Source organism: Amblyomma americanum, chromosome 7, assembly GCF_052857255.1.
Source record: "Amblyomma americanum isolate KBUSLIRL-KWMA chromosome 7, ASM5285725v1, whole genome shotgun sequence".
NCBI classification, from domain to species: domain Eukaryota; kingdom Metazoa; phylum Arthropoda; class Arachnida; order Ixodida; family Ixodidae; genus Amblyomma; species Amblyomma americanum.
Window position 1 is genome coordinate 107,517,012 of NC_135503.1, and position 19,240 is coordinate 107,536,251.

General features: G+C 42.6%; 1 protein-coding gene and 1 pseudogene across 6 annotated transcripts in view; both read right to left on the reverse strand.

Annotated features, from left to right (window-relative positions):
* Positions 1 to 19,240, reverse strand: part of LOC144099462 (uncharacterized) — a 111,908-nt gene that overhangs the window by 89,725 nt on the left and 2,943 nt on the right. For all 6 annotated transcript variants that reach the window (XM_077632776.1, XM_077632775.1, XM_077632774.1 and 3 more), the window contains exon 2: positions 2,171 to 2,267. The gene's annotated coding sequence lies outside the window, so the exon portion shown is untranslated. The remainder of the gene's footprint in view (positions 1 to 2,170; positions 2,268 to 19,240) is intronic.
* Positions 3,942 to 5,511, reverse strand: LOC144097992 (uncharacterized; annotated as a pseudogene).

Genomic DNA, 19,240 nt, shown 5'->3' on the forward strand with positions numbered 1-19,240 from the left:
ACGTGCCGGTGGTCTTCACCGCACCCCAAAAACTGGCCAGCCTATGCAATAAGGTGCAGGGAAGGCACAAGGAAGAATGTATTATCAAGCACGCAGACAGGTTTGTCCCGTGCAAAAGTGGGGTCGTTTACCGAATACCCCTGTCCTGTGGCAAAAGCTACATTGGACGAACTGGACGTTGTATAAACGTCAGACTTAAGAAGCACCATGCAGGAGTAGGCGCATTGGCGGGGGGAGGGCATGTGGCCGACCATTGTCACCACTGTCGTGGCACGCCTTGGTTCCGCGAGACCACAATCTCGAAAAAATTCACGTCTAAACTAAGTAGAGAAGTGTACGAGGACTACTGTATTAAGAAGGAATCTGGATCGTGTCCCAGCAAAACCTTGGTAAACTAGTCTGATAAAGAGTTTTCATATGTGGCTAGCATAATGTCCCATACACGCCTGCGCACCAGTGTTACGTGATATCATTTGTCAGGTTACAGGGTGACTGCGATGATTGTATAAATGTGATGCACCGTTGTAATAAACCAGCTGAAGTTCTGTGCTCTGTGCTGTTGGTTTCTTCCTTGTCCCTTGTCTTTTTGCACGGTTTCAAGATGCATTCTACTACTAGTCACCAACTAGCCTGCCTCTCTCTATTATACTTGTCAAAAGGTGTGTCAGATATTGATGTCGTAAAAAGCAGCGTCACCACCTATTCGTGCCCAATAGCAACTCCAAGCTTATGCACCTGAGGTGGATTACTGCCTTTAGCGCAAATCACTGGCAGCACTGCAGACACTGAAGGAGTTTTCCGATAACAGAATGAAATGAAGGCCTTTATGCCTCACGTATTCTACTGAGTTTCCTTGGGAAGACGAGTTAAATTCACACTTGGTACACAAATGCGTTGTCTCTTGGCGACTAGTTTCCGCCTATTCAGCTGCTGCTCCTTTTTGATACATCGTGATTAAATATTTCTGGCTCGCAGCTTCCCTCGGTCGACCAAAGGGGCACTCTATGTGTGTTTTTTTTTCCAAATTTCTAGGCCCCCCTTCATGACTCATCAACCAATATGCCAGTAAATGCTCAACAGTGTGCTTTTGCCTCTGTATAATATTCAATTACACATAAGGCTTAAGTTTTCACATCTAAAAAAACGTTACATTCCATCCCATCTATGCTTCCTTGCGATGCCCGAGGGCAGAGCACCGGCTGCGGAATGCTGCCTCAAACATGTACTGTTCTTGATGAGGCATAAACTGCACAGCCCTCGCATATTGGCTTCATCACACTACAAGAAGCACAACGAACCAAAATGCTGTTGCAAACCAAAGGCGCGAAAACAAAACTATGCTATACGAGTAGCAGTTCCACATGCTGACTCCGAGGCTTTCATTTGTTATTCGCTTCTTTCTTGTCCCCTCTGGCTTTAATACAAAGTTTCCAGATGAAAACTGCATGGGATGGAGGCAGTTACTGCGAACTAACGGCAGGATCGAGTGCAGCATGCGTGCTGCAGTTTTGCCTGTTCCGCTATTATACCAAGCCCCTTTTCGTGTGTGCCGCCTTATGGCTGCAATCAAGAGTGATACAAGCACAAGTGCTCGTTCGCCTTTTTCACCGACGCGTTCACTGTCACCTGTCGACTACGTCACGACCCAATGCTATGACTTGCCACATGAAGCTGGACCTCATTTTCTGACCTGCGAGTGCACACGGCCCTGCCAGTCGTACAGACTATCGACAACCGTTAAGCACTGGTTTTACACAACGCCTAATTTACTGCACATGGGCTTTTGCCGTGTGCTTGCAATCGACTGTATGAAGAAAACAGCAAGTATTTTCAAGAAATTTTTTCTGTAATTTTTTCTGGATTGCTTTTGCTAGCAAAAAAAAAAAAAGTGTTAACAAATCAGGTATTCAGGTTAATCAGAAGTGGATCAGGTGTCAGCAAAAAACAAGCGTCCTATATACACTATCTATAAATTTAACAATTTCAGTGCTATCTATGCCTTATGGCATCCTTGATAAACTTCCACCGGAGTTGCCCCAAAACCGGTGTGGTGCACAGGGGTCCACAGTAACGAAGCCCTGTGCACTTAGATGCAATCCATCAACGATAAACTGCACTAGTTTCATTTATCGAAGATACTACTAGAGTTTCAGCAAGCCTAACAGCTCACCTAAGGATTTCGCACACGATGACGATGCAGGAAGCCAAGCACAGATTTCCTTTCTAGGGACTCAAACTTGTTCTGAAGAACCATGCCGCCCCTCTACCTGCAAGAAAAATCAAAAATAAGGTCAGTGCAACATCAGTGAAACAAAGGCAGGGCAATTTTTAGGGCACACAGAACCCCGGTCCAGTTTTCACCCGAGATGAGACCTACTAGTCACATGGCTTTCCTTTTCCTTTGAGGAAGGCAAGCAATACACCAGACTCTTGGTAGCAGCCAGGGTGTCAGTTTGAAGCACTTTTCGTGACAAGTTTTCATTACGAGAAATTCAGTTCCAGTTAAAAGTGATGGTTAAGTAAAATGTTAAACAGGCTCATATGTGTATAGCTACACAGACAATTGTGCTAGCTGTAGATTCAATACATTTGCAGGTAACCATATTGGAAGGAGAGCCCAAAGGGTACAGTACTTCTAGGAGCGCATCCTCACGTGCAGAGTACAGTGCGTCAATGCCTCAAAACAGTAGTATGTCATCCAGTCTACCTAAGACATGTATAAAACGATTTCTGTTCATAGAAGACTCAGTCTACAACGATCACGTGGCAGGCATGTCAGGAATGGTCCCATGATAGTTTGCAGCTTTGAGGACTTCTGTTCGCTTTGGTTGCTGGCAGTTACTAGTGTTCTTCACCACTGGCCACTGACCAATGTCACCTAGCACTGTGGATCGTGGACACAAAAACCCAGAGAGTTGGCCCGTCTCTTCTTTTCCATACAAGTTACGTCATTCACTTGATCAGCAAGGCCTTCTGCATCCGGTCTTACAAAAAGATGATGTCCAATTGCCTACTTTGCCCCAAGCTGCACCTGACTTTAAGTAATACTTGGGACTAAATAAACTCTGCAAAAAAGCATGCTCAAACCTCTATGATGCTAACTTGTGACCCTACGCCAAAAATTGGTTTGGTTTTTGGGGAAAGGAAATGGCGCAGTATCTGTCTCACATAGACTCTGATGATTTTGAGGACAGGAAGGGTGCATATGAATGCATGGGGCAGTGGATGCCTTAGTCCCCCTTTGAGGTACATGGCAGTGGTGAGAGAAGTGGGCTGCATGCATTAGCGCTGACTAAGGGAAGGGATAAAGGAGGGAGTGAAACAAGAAAGGAAGAAAGAGGTGCTGTAGTGGAGGGCTCCAGGAATAATTTTCACAACCGGAAGAAATGAAACATTTAGCTTCCTGGGTGGACACATTGCACATGGCAATGTGTTGTGTTGGACAAACATTACTAATCACAGAGATGCATTAATAAAATGTAGAGTCAAGCCACCCCTACACAGGTACCCTTCATGTAGTCCTCTCCAATGTTTTTGCATTTTTCATCTTTATTTAGTGTGTTCACTTTTTTTTCTCAATTCTTCCAAAGTGACCTCATGCATTCTTTAGCTACAGAGTGTATATTTACATTTTATTTTTCAACAGAAACGACAGACTCAAAGTTGCCTGTGCATCTACACCCCCATCCTCCTACAGGGTTCATAGCCGCCGTGAAGATAAATTCAAGGGTTTTTAAGGACTTTCAAGGCCCTAACAAAGAATTCTCAAGGACTTGAAACAAGACTTTTTGAGATCATAGAAAAATACCACAACATGCTTTTAGCAAGGAAGCACATCTTTTACTGCACAAAAGCAAAAGTAGGCACATTTTCCACAATCAATAGCTAACTAGCTTCTTTTCTCAGACGTATTGCACACACCCACAAAAAGAGGCCCATTCTCAAACAGTGGACTCGTGACTAAGTCCCTGAAGCTTTCCCTTCAACTTGTCATGAATTTTTGCAAGCTCCAGTCTTTTCTTTAGCCATTTTTCTCAAACTGTAGGACTTCACAATGAAGGTGATGTCGCTTGTAGCTTCTGCCCGCTCACTGTAGTTGTCAGCACAAGCTGTTAAATCAGTAATTTTTGCCTCCAGCCTCCTCTGCTTCATCTTCATGCCGTGTTTTTCTTTTCAATGTGGCTTCTCTTTGATGCCCTTGACTGCTCGATCGCTTCTTATTTTTTATCCTCCAAGTAGGCTCGATAGCGGTTGTATGCGGCCAAGACAGATCTACGCAACTTCTTTGTTATTACAATGTTCAGGATGCCACCAGCCTTGCCTACTGCATCGTACGGTTCCCACTGAAGCCTCTTTCAACAGTTGCCTGCCCGCCTCTCAAGACTAGAAGAAGTCGTACAACTTTCCACAAGTGCTTACAGGATGAGTCAACCTTCAAGAGCTCAAGGTAGAACTCGTCTAGGCTAAAAGAGTGTTTGTCACACTGCCGCAGGTTGTGTTTCTTCTCTTGCAGAAGTTCTGTGTATTCGCCCAGGACCGAATCGCGCTCATGCTCACCCAATTGTCAAACTGCAATGAGCACGTCTAATACTCTCCTGAAGCCTGTGAGGCACTCATCTGGGCTGATAAGGAACTGTTTGCATTCCATCCTGAAGGCAAATACGTCCTTGGCACTCACCTTTGCGGCTTTGACCATTTCTTCAGCCGCATGCCCAATGTCAACTTTCTCTGCAGATACAGTTATTGGGGTTTACGAGATCCATTTTGAGCAAGCCAACAATTCCTGTGGAAGCTGACAGCACTGAGCACTTCATGAATCTCATGTGAAGTTTCCTCAAGAGACACTCCACATCTCTTTTTAAAAAAGAACATTAGTGGTTTGTCAATTTGGTATTCCGTGAGGAATGGTTTCAGAATCATCGTGATGCCGAGAGCAAAGTTCAGTTTGGCCAGCAGCAGTGGGTCCTGGCAAAATTCACAGAGCTGTGTGAATGACGCACACTTTGGCAAGTTCACCTCTTTCTTTTTTGCATATTCCACGTACCTTTTCACATCACCCCACAGCGCAATGGCACATTCGATCACAACAACATTTTCTACCCAACGATGAGCAAAAAAATTGAGAGGAAATGTCATTTGGCCTGTCACAGTAGAGAAGTCTTCCCTTCGCACTGGCGCATCATGAAAAATGGCACCGAGGCTAGAAAGAAGATTCTCTATGCCCCACTTGCTGGCAACAACACCCGCCCTGTAAGCGTTATGTATTGTATGCAGTACGCAAGTGCCTAGGTCCAAGCACTGAACTTGATGGTTCTGTTGCAAATATTCCTTGAAACACTTTTTTTTTTTTTTGAAAAACACTTTAGGTTCACATCGGGGCCATCCATAGACAGCTGGACAGCTTTCGCCAGCGGCAAATCTGCCAAGGCAACCGGAAGCTTCTCCTAAAGGTCTACAGCAGTCGAATGCCCCATAAACACTGACATATAATATCTCGTGGTTACACGCTCGGGCATAGTACTCCAGTACCACAAATGGATGTCCATCTGTTTTTTCTGTAGGCAGTCGCTCAAAGACTCATCAAAAAGAACGGTGTAGCCATCAGATTGCTTTAATTCGTGTTGCAGGCACGAGAGAAAAAATGGTTTCAGACCATGACGCACTATGTATGCAGATTTCCTTTCACCGCAGGAAAATGATGCAGCGATTTCTCTATCTGGGAACATTTTCTTGGACAATTCCCCTGTGTGTGATGACGAGTTGTAGGAAGTGTAATGTTACCATTTTCAGGGTCCATAGTATCTCCGCGTAGGTCACACACTCGTGCGCTTTGCACAGGCTGTTCACATCCGACGATGTTGATGGAGCCGGCTCGATGTGTTGCTCATAAGCAATTGCTGTTGCTGTCAAGTAGTCCTGCATGGTACTATGCGCTGTAGTCGCTTTCGTGTTCGCAATGTGTTGTTTTGCACTCTTCATATGACCTTTGAGGGCTGACCCACCCATTGCTGGTACATCGAAGGTTTTCCTGCATGTCTTGTACTTTGCCCGGTGGGAGTATGACGTATCCGGAGAAATTCACTACCTATAAGCAGCACTGTTTAACCAAGACTGCTAAAAATTGCGCTTTCCCAGCATATTGCAGCTACAAAAGATGCAACAGAGATTATTCGTGCGCCATGCTTTCCCACAACGAAGGTAGGCTGAGCTGCGGTCGTTGCCGACATTGTAACCAACTGTAACCACGCGACTGCGTTGTGGCTACAGAAACAGATTGGATGCTTTGGTTGGCTCGAGTACGTAGTTGCCAGGCGTTCAAGAGGCACCCGCTAAAAACCGGCTGAACAAAAGCCTATTAAAGAAATTCAAGTATATTTAAGGACTACAAAATAATTGAGGGTTTTCAAGGCCTTGAAAATGCTATTTTTAAATTCAAGGGTTTTCAAGGGTTTCAAGGACCACTATGAACCCTGTCGTAATTCCTAAACAGCGGCTGAGAGCCATCCCTTCACCATAATAAAAGGTTTTATTCGTTCATTTTATTCGTGCATCCTGTCTATGCTTTGCAACAACCAAGTTTAGTTATCTCAGTGCAGTGCATTCTAAGCACATGAGAAATATGAAAGGCTTGGGCTGTGGAACAATGGCTTCAATGTGAAATACTGTGGCCTTTTGCAGAAAAATACATGGATCGTTGAAAAGTTAGGTCATTTTGCCAGTGCATTCAGCAATGCACACAGTACTGCTGCTGTTTTCTGTTTAGTTTAAGAATTCCATGATTCCACAGAAAATCTAGGATTTAAGCATTTTTCACGGAATTTGGTCTGGCAGCCAAATTCTCTTTTTTTAATAAAATTGCAGGAACCACAGAACGATAGGAAATTGACAAATTTACCTTATCTGTAAGACTACAATGTGAGGGGAGTTTAAGACCATGAATATTTTCTTTAAAATATCATTAAGACTAACAAAATTCCAAACTATTCAGGCCAACCACAGCTGAAGGAGGTCGCGCTGCAGGTCAGCTTTATACCAGAGAAAAGGCTGGAGTTTGCAAGCGTGCCTGAACTTAGTCAAGATTTGCCAGTCCTAGCTGCTGAGTGGCAAGTCTACCCAAAACTGAAATCCAGTGACAGAAATCTTGCACGATTTCTTTTTAATCAAGACAAACAGGGTGAAGATTTCGATGTCTTGTCTGTCTGGTCTAGAATGGAAGTGACCCCCCAACACTCTCTTCCACTGCAGTTATTATGGAGACCTCGTATCAAACAAGCGCTATTCTTTGAGTGAAGACAGCATGAAACGTTACTTGACGCCAAGTTACAACAGCCACCTTCCATATTAGAAGATGGATCTGTGCAGTATGCAAGGCGTGTACCCAAAAAATAAATTTGCATATTTCTTTTAAGCATTTCATGCTTCCTGCGGAATTTCGCAGATTCTTAACTGCACAATCGCGGAATTTAGAATTTTCTACCGCAGAAAGTTGAGGGCCTTAATTTCCTGCCACTGAACACTAATTTAAATACAAGTAGCGATATAAGTGAGGGAGCTCCTTCAATTTTTCATTACTAACTTCGTTTTCATATGATTTGATGATGTGGCCCAACTATACAGAACGAATAAGCCGGCTTACGATGCTTGGCAACGTTACTCTGCTCGGGCCCAGAAATGGCGCACATACCACATGGTGACACAGCAGTAAAAACAGTCCTCGTGCAAGCATTATTAATGACACTATGGTGCTCCATTACAAAGGCCATCATTGGAACACAAGCCAGGCTACGCAGCACATGCACAACGCAGATTGGATGCACCCTGTCCAGAGAACAGACTTTTTTTCCTCTTTCCTCCACGTTTTACAACTGCAAGTGCAAAGTCGCAGCCTCGAATGCTAAAAAAAAAGACTGCACGCCTTCCCTTTTTTCCTGTTCAGGCACAATGCCCAACTTCCTCGGCTCAGGAACAGCGGCCGAGAAAAATCTATTGAAAGCTCCGGCTGTTTGGACACCTAGTTCTCAAAGCTCCTTCAAAGTTTTGCATACTTGCAAAGCTCAGTTGAGTCAAAATAAATTGGTCACCAGGGAAACAGTACTCAATGACACTCACATGTCCACAGGTACAACATTCGGAGCAGTACAGAAGCTCCTCATCAATCTCCCTGCTTCACCTTGTTCAAAAAAATTCCAGTAATGGTGACTCCACAATCTGAAGAATCAGCGGCATCATTCACAGAATCATTTTAAGTGCACCTGTTGTTATTGGCATTAATATAAATACTGTTGCCGCGCCAGCATTCACATCCTTTGCTTACAATGTGTTCGTAGTGAAAATAGTAGTGCACAAACAAAAAGATGTCAAAAGTAAGTAGCAGGAAATATTTGAAGTTTGTTATACTTAGCAACAAATTTTTCTGGCAATGGTGCGCTAGCTACAGAGCCAAAATGTGCCCTCTCTTCCTACACAGTGGAATATAGTTCCCACACGTAGCTATTAGTGGTCTCTGAAAACATAGTAAATTCTCAATATGCATTATTTATGGCATATTTCTAACACTGCAAACTTTCAATGTTGAAAGTCAAGAAAAAATGTTTTTTGATTACAACGAATTTGCTTGTCATGTCTAGTAACAAGAAGATTCCCTAGATGGCATCAGCTGCCTCAGCAATGATATGCAGTTCTGAGGTGAAAATATTGCCTACTGCTAGTAATGTCAGCTTCTAATAATGCGCTGCCATCACTGCTGGAATAGCCAGTGTCACTCAGAATGTAAAATTTGATTTCTCTATCAGTCATTAAATCAAATGATACAACCTTTTTGAAAATTGTGTGCAGAAAAAAACTTAAGAAATAAAAGCAAAAGAACAAACACAGCATTAATGTGCTTTGTTTGTTCCTCTTCTCACTCTTGTTATTTCCTACCTGTAATTTTTCAAGAAGTACACTAAAAAAAATGGATCATGCGAGGTTTGCTGTTGCATTCCTTTCCCAGCCTGAAGATGCAAACCACATATAAAAAATTTTAATAACTTCAAATAGTAGTGCACAAACAAAAAGATGTCAAAAGTAAGTAGCAGGAAATATTTGAAGTTTGTTATACTTAGCAACAAATTTTTCTGGCAATGGTGCGCTAGCTACAGAGCCAAAATGTGCCCTCTCTTCCTACACAGTGGAATATAGTTCCCACACGTAGCTATTAGTTGTCTCTGAAAACATTGTGAATTCTCAATATGCATTATTTATAGCGTATTTCAAACACTGCTAACTTTCAATGTTGAAAGTCAAGAAAAAATGTTTTTTGATTACAACGAATTTGCTTGTCATGTCTAGTAACAAGAAGATTCCCTAGATGGCACCAGCTGCCTCAGCAATGGTATGAAGGCACCACAGAGGCAGCAATGTGCCAGGCAGCACGCACATCACACTGGGCCACCGCAGTAGTTCAGTGGTTAAGGAGCACAGCTGCTGGTCTGAAAGACACGGGTTCGATTCTGGCCGTGGTGGTCGAATTTTGATGGAGGAGAAATTTTAGAGGCCCGTGTACTGTGTGATGTCAGTGCACGTTTCAAAGAACCCCAGGTGGTCAAAATTTCCGGAGTCCTTCACTACAGTGTCCCTCATAGCCTGGGTCGCTTTGGGACATTAAACCCCCAGAAACCTAAACCAAACACCCCACTGGCACTATCTGACGGAATTACAAATCCGGTATGAACACACTACCTTGTAGGTTTTACTTCATTGCAAAGAAAACTTGTAGCAGAGTATATAATTCCTCAAATATATAACGGTGACAGAGGATGTGCGGATTAATATCCTGAATAAAAGTCCTGACATCTTGCACATGCCATAAACGAATGCACCACATTTAGCCTGATCACAAAAAAGATTTTCTTGTTCCTGAAGAAGTACCGACTACCAATTACCATTTTCCATTGCTTTGATAAATAACAAAAAAAAATTCCCTGTAAAAATGTGAGTCTTACACTTTTTATTCAAGTCTGCTAATGGCTTTTAAGATTTCTCAGAAAAAGTGTTGAAAACAACTATTTGCCAAGAATGACCTTATTGTCTTGCCTGCAGCACTAATGGTACTGCAGTTTCCAATTTGTGCTCTATTTTATATAGGCTATGCAAATACTCTAGGCCATTCGCTTTAACCTGTCCCCCATTGCGCTACACGTCTCTGAATTACTTGTACTAAAGATAATGATTACAGGTGGGGTCTCTCTTTTTCAACCTCACACTACTGCCTGCCTGCACACCCGCCCGCTGAAGAGACCCTGCGATTACTTCGTTACAGCTGTAGCTTCGTTATAGCCAGTGTTGACAAAACTTCCAAGGTGAATCGTCATTCCTTTGTTATATCCATTATTTCATTATAATCAGGTTCGACTAATTTCCTTAGCAAGACTTTATGATTTATCTGTTCCCCTGTAACGCTGACATTTCACAGGCATGATTTTAGTTATGGATGCTTTTCTCGGCGTTGACAACCAGTAAATCCGAGCAATTTTAAACAATTACAATCGTAACACACCACCCTGGTACTGAAATAGACCATAAGTAAACATCTGAAAAACTGCATTTCTCACTCAGGTTTTAAACAGCAGCAGACAAGGGTAGGGGACTGAGGGGCTCGTTATGACATACATATGAACGAAGCCAACAGTCACCAAAACCAAGGAAAGCATAAGAGATGATTGCATTTTTTGGTAAACTTGTGTTCTGAGCGATGGAAAATTAAAAGTGTAATTACTTTTGGTTAAAAGATAACTTATTATAAAGTAGAAAAAAAAACACCCATATGCATAAAGAATCTGAAAGGGCCTTTAATTCAATACTTGTCATTCCTACTTAGATGCTCGCTAGTGGCAAAACAAGCATATCTGCATCTTAAAAGTACCTGAAACGCACCGTCAAACTTGTACTAATGATGAAACAAAATCGTAAATTGTTGTGTTAAGCATCCTGAAGCAACTCATGGGCTACAAGGGAACGCTGTAGAGGGGGGTTCCGATGATCAAACACTTGGTCAACAATGGCACAAGAATGGAAGCAATAACTCGCATTATAACTCGCAATGATCTTCTATGGTTACGTTCTTTAAACTTCACTGTTCCTGAGCCAACTAAAACACTGCTACTATTCCACGCCAAAGCTGTTCACTCAACTTTCCTTCCAAAACTACCATCTGCCCACTTCACCTAACATCACATTGACGGCCCTCTATTTTTACTGAGTATTAGGCTAGAATATGCGTAGCCTCAGCTAGAATAGCTCACCATCTCCCATCAAGGAAGCTGTCCAACCATGATTTATTTTGCAATGAGCCCCTGTCATACGCACACTTTCATCCAAGGCAGATAAATGCTACAAAAGAAACGAAATATTAAATTTTCAAGTGTCTCACTTCAGAACTTGCTCGCTGCCATGACTGAATCTTCTTATGGCACACATTCATTTTATTGCATTTAAAAAATTTGCTTACTAAAAAAATTATTTGTGTGTAATTTTTGCCGTGTTTACATACTGCATCCCTCGTGCTAGCATGCTTTCCTTTGCCAGACTGCAACATATGTTACGGGTTGTTCAATCTTTCCTTTTTCTTTTGCTGAAGCACACTTGCCATATTTCATAATACCTTCATTCATTTAAAGTGCAACTCAAAAATTTAAAGCATGCACAATACACCAACTGCCGCCTGTCAAAGAAATGCGAGGAGCATTGCTATAAAAGACACCAATGGATGCAGATTCCTGGTATGTATGCAACAGAATGTCACATTTTATGTGATATTCCGACACCTAAAATGACATTTTGTCAGATAAAACGAATTACATACCAACTAGACCCCCAAATGAACAAATGCTGCCACAAACACCTTAGCACATTCTGATGATATCAGTCGGCTACCCATCAGCTTGAAACTTCCTTTCAGCAAGTATTGGAACTGTGACAAACAAAAATGTACATTGGAAGTTCCGTTACATGCGTGGACAGGCTGTGTCAATTGGTTCCACCTATTTGTGTCATTGGGAGGGTGAAATAGGAAATCATACGCTTCGCAAATAAAGTTAAGAGCAATTTTTCGTTTGCTGTAATGTGAAATCTGTTTGTTAAATATCTCCTGCTCACGTGGAACCAATTCCTGTAGATATATTTTGTTCATTTGCATCGATACATATTCAAAAATTCAACCTCAGGCATAACTGGTACCATAACAAAATGTGCAGCAAGAACTTCTCAAAATGGGCAGAAATGGTTAAAAAAATAAACATAAAAACATAGTTCCATATGATGGACATATCAGGCACAGCATAACCGAATAAATGACTAACTCCAATTTTAATTTTGTGGGCAAAATTAGGTGGGACAATATTGTGCAGTGACACCCTGGTACTATTGATGGTAGAGATACCGATATATGCAATCTAGCTGCATACTACTTTCATGTTTTCTTCAAAAGGCCTCGATTTAAAATTTTATGAGTACTGATATGTACTCACCAATGTGCCTTCTGAGGAGAAAATCTCCAAAGGAATAGTGGAACAGCGCCAACCATTACATCATGCTGGTGTGCTTCCCTGTGTAAATATATATTACACACACCACTTTATGCCATTTCCTTTGTCACAAGGCTCATGCTTCACACTTTGAATAAATCACTCAACCGACTGTTCCTTCACAAGTAGTGGAGGTCCCTCCACAAACTGCCAGCACACTCCATGTGCAGCCACAACTTTAAATGTTTGTTGAGCATAGACTTATACCCCCCCCCATTGTCCCATTACACGAGGCAGTCATTGGATACTAACAACAGCTGTCAGGTATCTCATTTGCTTGGATAAGAAAGCTCCCCTACCAACTGCCTCCATGTAGGGAGTCAGACCCTTTTTTTTTTTTCTGTAAGCAATCCCATTACATCTTGTCACCCTCGAGGTCTTTGTGAGTGACCGCGGAAGATCGTCTGGTTGTTATGCTGGTTACTTTAAAGGGGCTCTAATAAAGTTGCAGTGTGGCTGGGAAGTTAAAGCACGCCTCTTGACGAATACTGTCCAGCAAGAAATTTTCTAACGCACTTTTTAGAGGCTGAGGAGCGCAGACGCTGGAAGGTCAGCGCTCCGCCGCCGGCCCCACCTGTGGAGGCGAAGCTTCGGGACCCGCTGGAGCTACCCGGCTAATTGACCGCGGCCTTGGTAGCTGCCTGACATCTGAAAGAATCTAACCAGTAGCCACCTCTCAACATGTATACGTAGATGCGAGTGATGGAGGAGGGTGCAAGCATGAAAATGTCGCCGGGAAGGACTCGTCAACTTTCGTGCATGATTGTGGGTCCTCTGCTGCATGTGGAAGTGTATTATTTGGCTCAGGTTTTCATAACAACAAAGTGGAGTGATTAAGCAAGTTGATGTGCTTTCCCCAGAAGGTGTTTCAGAGCCCCTTTAAGCACTGGTGCTAAGTGAGATGAAATGCATCTTAATTTGCCCCCCCCCCCCCCCCCCCCACCCCCCCGCCTCCACTCCTACCCCATTTCTCGTAAAGTCCCTAGAAAGGTGTAAGCGGAAAGAAATGAGTTTCATTTCATGTTCCAAGCTTATCGACACGAGAAGTCAGTGTTAAGAAAACAAGCTACTCTCACTTCTCGTTCCATGGCTCTGCTTTATCTGTCCAGATGCATGTTCTTTCAGCTGTGCACAGTAAACTAATCTTTGATAAAATGAGGGCCCATGGTATGAAGCAAAACTGTGAAGATAATGCAGCTATCAAGTCTTTACCTGATAGCTGTAAGAGTAAGAGGCCCTTTTCCAGAAGCCCTTGAGCATACCACTCACTGCTATCTGCACAAAGTAAGCTAAAGTTGTAGACACAAAATACAGCGCTTTTAGGAGGTGACAGTCACTCAGAACCTGATGCTCAGCACTGGAAGCGTCCAAAAGCAGGTTCCTATGTGTCAAACCTTTGATACATGATAGCTTGTGAGAAGAGACTGCTTCAAGGTGCCAGGTTTGATTTTGATACAGCAAGCATGGTCTACTGTCTCCATGCTGTTCTCTATTTTTTTTACCTCATTCTGAGCAAACAACTAACTTGCAAGGTAGCTAGTTGTATCAACCAACAATGAATCAGTAAGAAATATGGCCATTAAAAACTATGCATACTAAAACTTGCACGAAGGTTACATACACACACCATGGGCCCATTCCTTCAGTGTCATTCGAGACCTGCTTTTTTTCACCTCAGATAAAGTCCTGATCCAGACACTGAAGCCACCGACATACCACACCCCTTTCTTCCTCACTGGTTTCTTTCGGTGTCAGATTGTGCCCCGTCTGGGAGATTATCTGTGTAAGGCTCGCAAACTGCGTTTGTAGGGCAAACAGGATTCCATTACGTAAACAACATGCCAAATAGCATACTCCATTCTCACACATTATCTCATCACTGAGTACATCCTGACAGCACAAATTCTGAAGATGCCAATACATGCAAGCATAAAATGGGTCCTGAAACACCTGTAGCTTCAATGAGACTATAAAGCGTAAACTGTTCTTACACTGGCAGCCAGAATGGCAAAGGGCCAGGCATGACGCAGCACACCCATGCTGTGCCAATCATGCACTGGCATACTAGGCTTCACTTGTTTGCAAGCTCTTCATCAAAAACAAAGGTAAAGGCCTTTTTCGATGATCAGCTCACAATGTTCTTTCACAAAGACAGTGCCTAAAGCTGGTATTTTACTTCCAGTGGGACACCAAATGCCACAATGATGCAACAGAAGACATAAAAGATGATAGAGAGATGGAAAACACAGGAAATGGTTGGAAGGACAAATGTTGCACGAAGCCTTCATAACTATGCGCGAGAAAAATCACCAAAAAAATCACCAAAAGGTTATAAATGTCAAAAAAAGAGAAAGCAATTCTGGTACTGGCACGGCTACCCAATCTGCTGTTCCTCTCACACGTTTTTTATTCCTTTAAATTTAAGTTCATAGACTTGGTCTTTCAAGAATTTTTTTAGAGTGCCAACTATTCTTAGCTCTTTCCCCAGTTTCACACAGTGGTCAGGTCCCTAGCACATATTGAAAGGAAGACGAAGATGAAGTGTCAGATGTGCTTCATCATCACTGACTGCCTGGCACGAGTCTTGTTGGTGGCTTCTGCTCAATCTGCCTTAGCTGCTCCATGTGGTTGTGGTCTCTTCCCTATCAGTAAATCATCTCTTGGAATAGAACATTTTCAGTGCCTTAGCTCTTGTTAGCTCATTCCTCAGCTGCAGTGCTATCAGCAGCACAGATCTTGGCATTGTGCCAAGATGCTGGGCGCCAGCAGCCACACAGCCTGTTTATGCATTCAGTGAAGCTTCACTGAAGCACCAGCAGTGGTGGCTCATTCAGTAAGCTAGGCACTGTGCCAGGACACTGCTGTGGATGGCGCAACAGAGTGTGCATGATAAGAAGGCCTCCTAGACAGAGTGGAAGGGGCATGGTACACAAGGCACAAGGCGTCAGACACGTGTTGCAGTACATGTGCTCGAGCATTGCAGGAGAGCCTAGTAGTTCAAGCCAGAACACTAGAAAAATTCTTTGCTCTCACACCACAGCCAACACACTCAAGCTGTTGGTCCTATGAGTATTTGCTCTGTTTTTTTTCTCAACATACATGCAAAGACCTTCCACTTGAGTGCATCCTCATCCTTTACATGGCCAAGCATTAAGTTGTCAGTGTCTTGCCTTTCTACCTTATACAATGCTATTTAACATTTAACAGTGATAACTTTCTTCATAGATAACAGTTGGTATACTCCACTTAGTCACCTTCCTTATCTCTTTCCCTGATAAGAAAATGTGGACATCATCGACAAATGAAGACGTTTATTCTGTCCTTAAACAATGTGGAGAGAAAAATTTTCAAGGCTCACAGCCATACCATGAAGATAAGCCAGACAGCCAGCACAGCCTAACACCATTCCCCCACTCATTCCATGCTGAATGTTCCCTGGTAATAAATAAAGCAGTGAGCAAAGGCCCATTTGTTTCCTCCGTTTCATGCACAGCAGACTTCCAGAGCGCCTTTTTTTTCCTTTTTCTATTCCCATACATGTTAGACGTTAATACACACGCACCAGTCTACACTGGTGAAACCTAAGGCAAATCTAAATGCCAACGTACCCAGCTGGCCCTCTCCATGCAATTTACCATGAGGGGAGCAGAGATTACCTAGTATACATATGCCAGAATTTTCAAATGGTACCAGTAGTGCTGATTAACAACTTGGGGCCTGGTTAACTTTAGTAATTTCCTTTTCTTTTTATTTTGAAAGTTTGCCCAAGGGTCAGGATGAACCGCTTAACTCTCGGCAGTCCTTTATATGAAGAACTTGTGTTCAGGAGTTCATAATCACTGAGCAGAGGCGGATTTTGCGGGAACCCCTAAGGATGTGATGCCACCACTTCGAGGCTAGCCAAGTATGTCATATTTAGTGCAGTTTGAAAAATCGCTAGGTAACCCTGGGGGTTTGTTAACAATACTGCTTGCAGGGTGTCACCAGACCAAGTAGCTAAACTCACTCCAATCAATTTAGATACTGGCTAAAGTAGCTCAGAGCAAAACAGCAGTAATGATGATGAAACCAAAATACACTACAAGGTGTTTATTAAAGGAATGTTTCCTGACTTGTCTCACAAATGGCCGAAAATCGCTGGCTGCATCAACGACAGAGAACATAAATATTCGTGTGAAAAGGTAGGAATACATGTGCGTATGTGCATTCATCACCAGTGTTGGGTCTATCGGTAGTGGATTCAGTCACTGGCACAGATTCGACACCTTCCTTGGATCCAGCAGAGCAATTCTCCACAACACATCTATTTTTATATACAAAAAAAAAATGGGCGGAAGTGCTCTTTTACGGCTTTTTTTTCATCATCACCAATTTGTAACGACTCAAATGGACTTCCGCAAGAAAAACTGTCAAATGCACGACAAAGACCTGTCCCATATTCCTCCAATTAACCCTGCCGTGTGCCAGCTGTGGCTACCTTATCGCTGCAGACCTCTTAATCTCATCCAGCCAACTGGCTCTCTTACACCCCTGCTATGCTTTCCTTTTCTTGGAATCCATTCCATTACCCGGAGGGACCATTGGTAATCTTGCATTACATGCCTTATCCATGCCCATTTTTTCTCCTTGAATTCAGCTCAGATAACATGAACTCTCCTTTTTTTCGTAACCCACTGCTGCTCTCTCATCATCTCTTAACATTACACTTATCATAAAAAAAAAACTCCCTTCAATACACTTGAAATACCAGGGCTTTCAAGGACTTACAGAAATTCCAGGACTCTCAAGGCTTTCGAAAACGACTTTTTCATAGTCAAGGGTTCTCAAGGACTTGCGCAAACGATGAGCATCCTTCACCTCACAATGCACTGAGGCCTAATCAGCCACCACAAATCAAATTGTAGTCCAGTGCATGAAAGATAACGGTCTAGCCTAATCACTTTCCGGATTACTTCCAGTGCAAGATAAAAGCTTTCGCCAATGTTCTCCAAGTGGTGACTGTGGCTGCTCGTGCACCAGGCACAGTTACCCATCCTTGCAAATTTCGTAATCTTCATGTAACTTTAGGCTGGCCTCAGCTACATTTTCCCTCCTTTGGAACCCATTCTGTTACCCAAATAAACACATCCCCGCACAGGTTCATAACTTCCTTCTAATTTTTGGTAAAAATGTTTTAAACCCACCTTGTTCTGTAATCCTCATTGCTTTCTTTGTTTGATGACAAAGTTAAGTTGGCCTGTATCAACAGATTCCCTTTATAATGAAAGAGGCACTACTTCCCAGTGAAAATGGAGCTCTTATAAGCACAGTTAAAAAATGATACACAGGTGTCACCAACATCAGCAGCCTTTTGCAAGCAAACTGCGTTGTACTGAGACAGTTTCTTGTGTGAGGATCCCTGAGGCTAGCTTTCACTGCTATTCACTTCCAAATGGTGGTCATGGAGTTCTTCTCGGTCTTGACGGGAAAATCTTCAAACCCAATTATTGCAGAAATAAATGTCTTTTGCTCTCGGACAAACATGACATTGACAGAATGAACTACCGGATTGATTTCCACTAAGGGCAAAAAATTAAATGAAGCTGTTCTCAGTGTCAATCTTAAGATAACCATTATCATTTTCCTCTCCACAGTACACTGTGCTGTCCAAAGTTTAATTTCAAGACTTTTCTTCAGCCTGCACGTTTAAGTCCCATAAATGAGCACTGGTAAGTTACAATTGCCACACACTATTCTTCTGAGACACATCAGTAAGCTGCTGTTCACAGCTTAGGCGTGCATGCCAAATGGACTCCATCCCACGAAGGTATTACTCAAATGAAAATTCTCTAATATTTTTACTTTTCAATAAAGCCACTGAGCTCATCGTTTGAGATGGGTGACAAAATCAAAAGCGAATACAGGCTCTTGTTCATGAACGACCAAGTATATAAAGTGGGCCACATCTATTAAATTGCTCTCACGTCTCTAAAACAATTGCTTAACAGCCCAGTCTCACCGGAAGAGCCCGATGAATGGGTGAACTGTCATGGGTGAAGTAATTCTTGGACTGTTCTCTTTTGTATAGGCTTAAAAGTAGCACCATTTATGGACACAGGTAACTGTGCACACTATCCTTTGTTGCTATTCCACTGTTCTACCTTGGCCTCCTCACTCAGTTACTTTCAGTGTTGTTAAAAAGGAATATGCTATATAAAAGAGCCACTGCCCAATCCAATAATGGTAAGCCTGGATAATGGGTGTACACCCCCGGTAATATGACATTTTCTTTGAAGTAAGTGCGGGCTTATCTTACACCCATGTCCTTTCCTTGTCTACGTCAATTATGCGCACACTTATTTCAAAGCTCAGGCACAGACCAGCCAGTTAGAAAGTCTTACTTCAGAATTTGACATTGTTCTTGGAAAGTCTTACTTCAGCATAGGACATTGTTCTAAGGTCCGGCTGACACTTTATTCCAAAAGCTAAGGTGCAGTGCCTGAATCCACTGAAAAGGCACAGAACAGAACAAATGTGACATACCCTGTACCACAAAACCTACCTTAGTGTTAAAACAGCTTGTAACACAGCTATTTATAAAAGGGTCGAGGCAAGAGGTGGATGCCGAATAAGCTATAAGACAGTGACCTTTCAAGCAAAAAAATAAATAAATAAAAAATAAAGAAAGCCGCATCTCT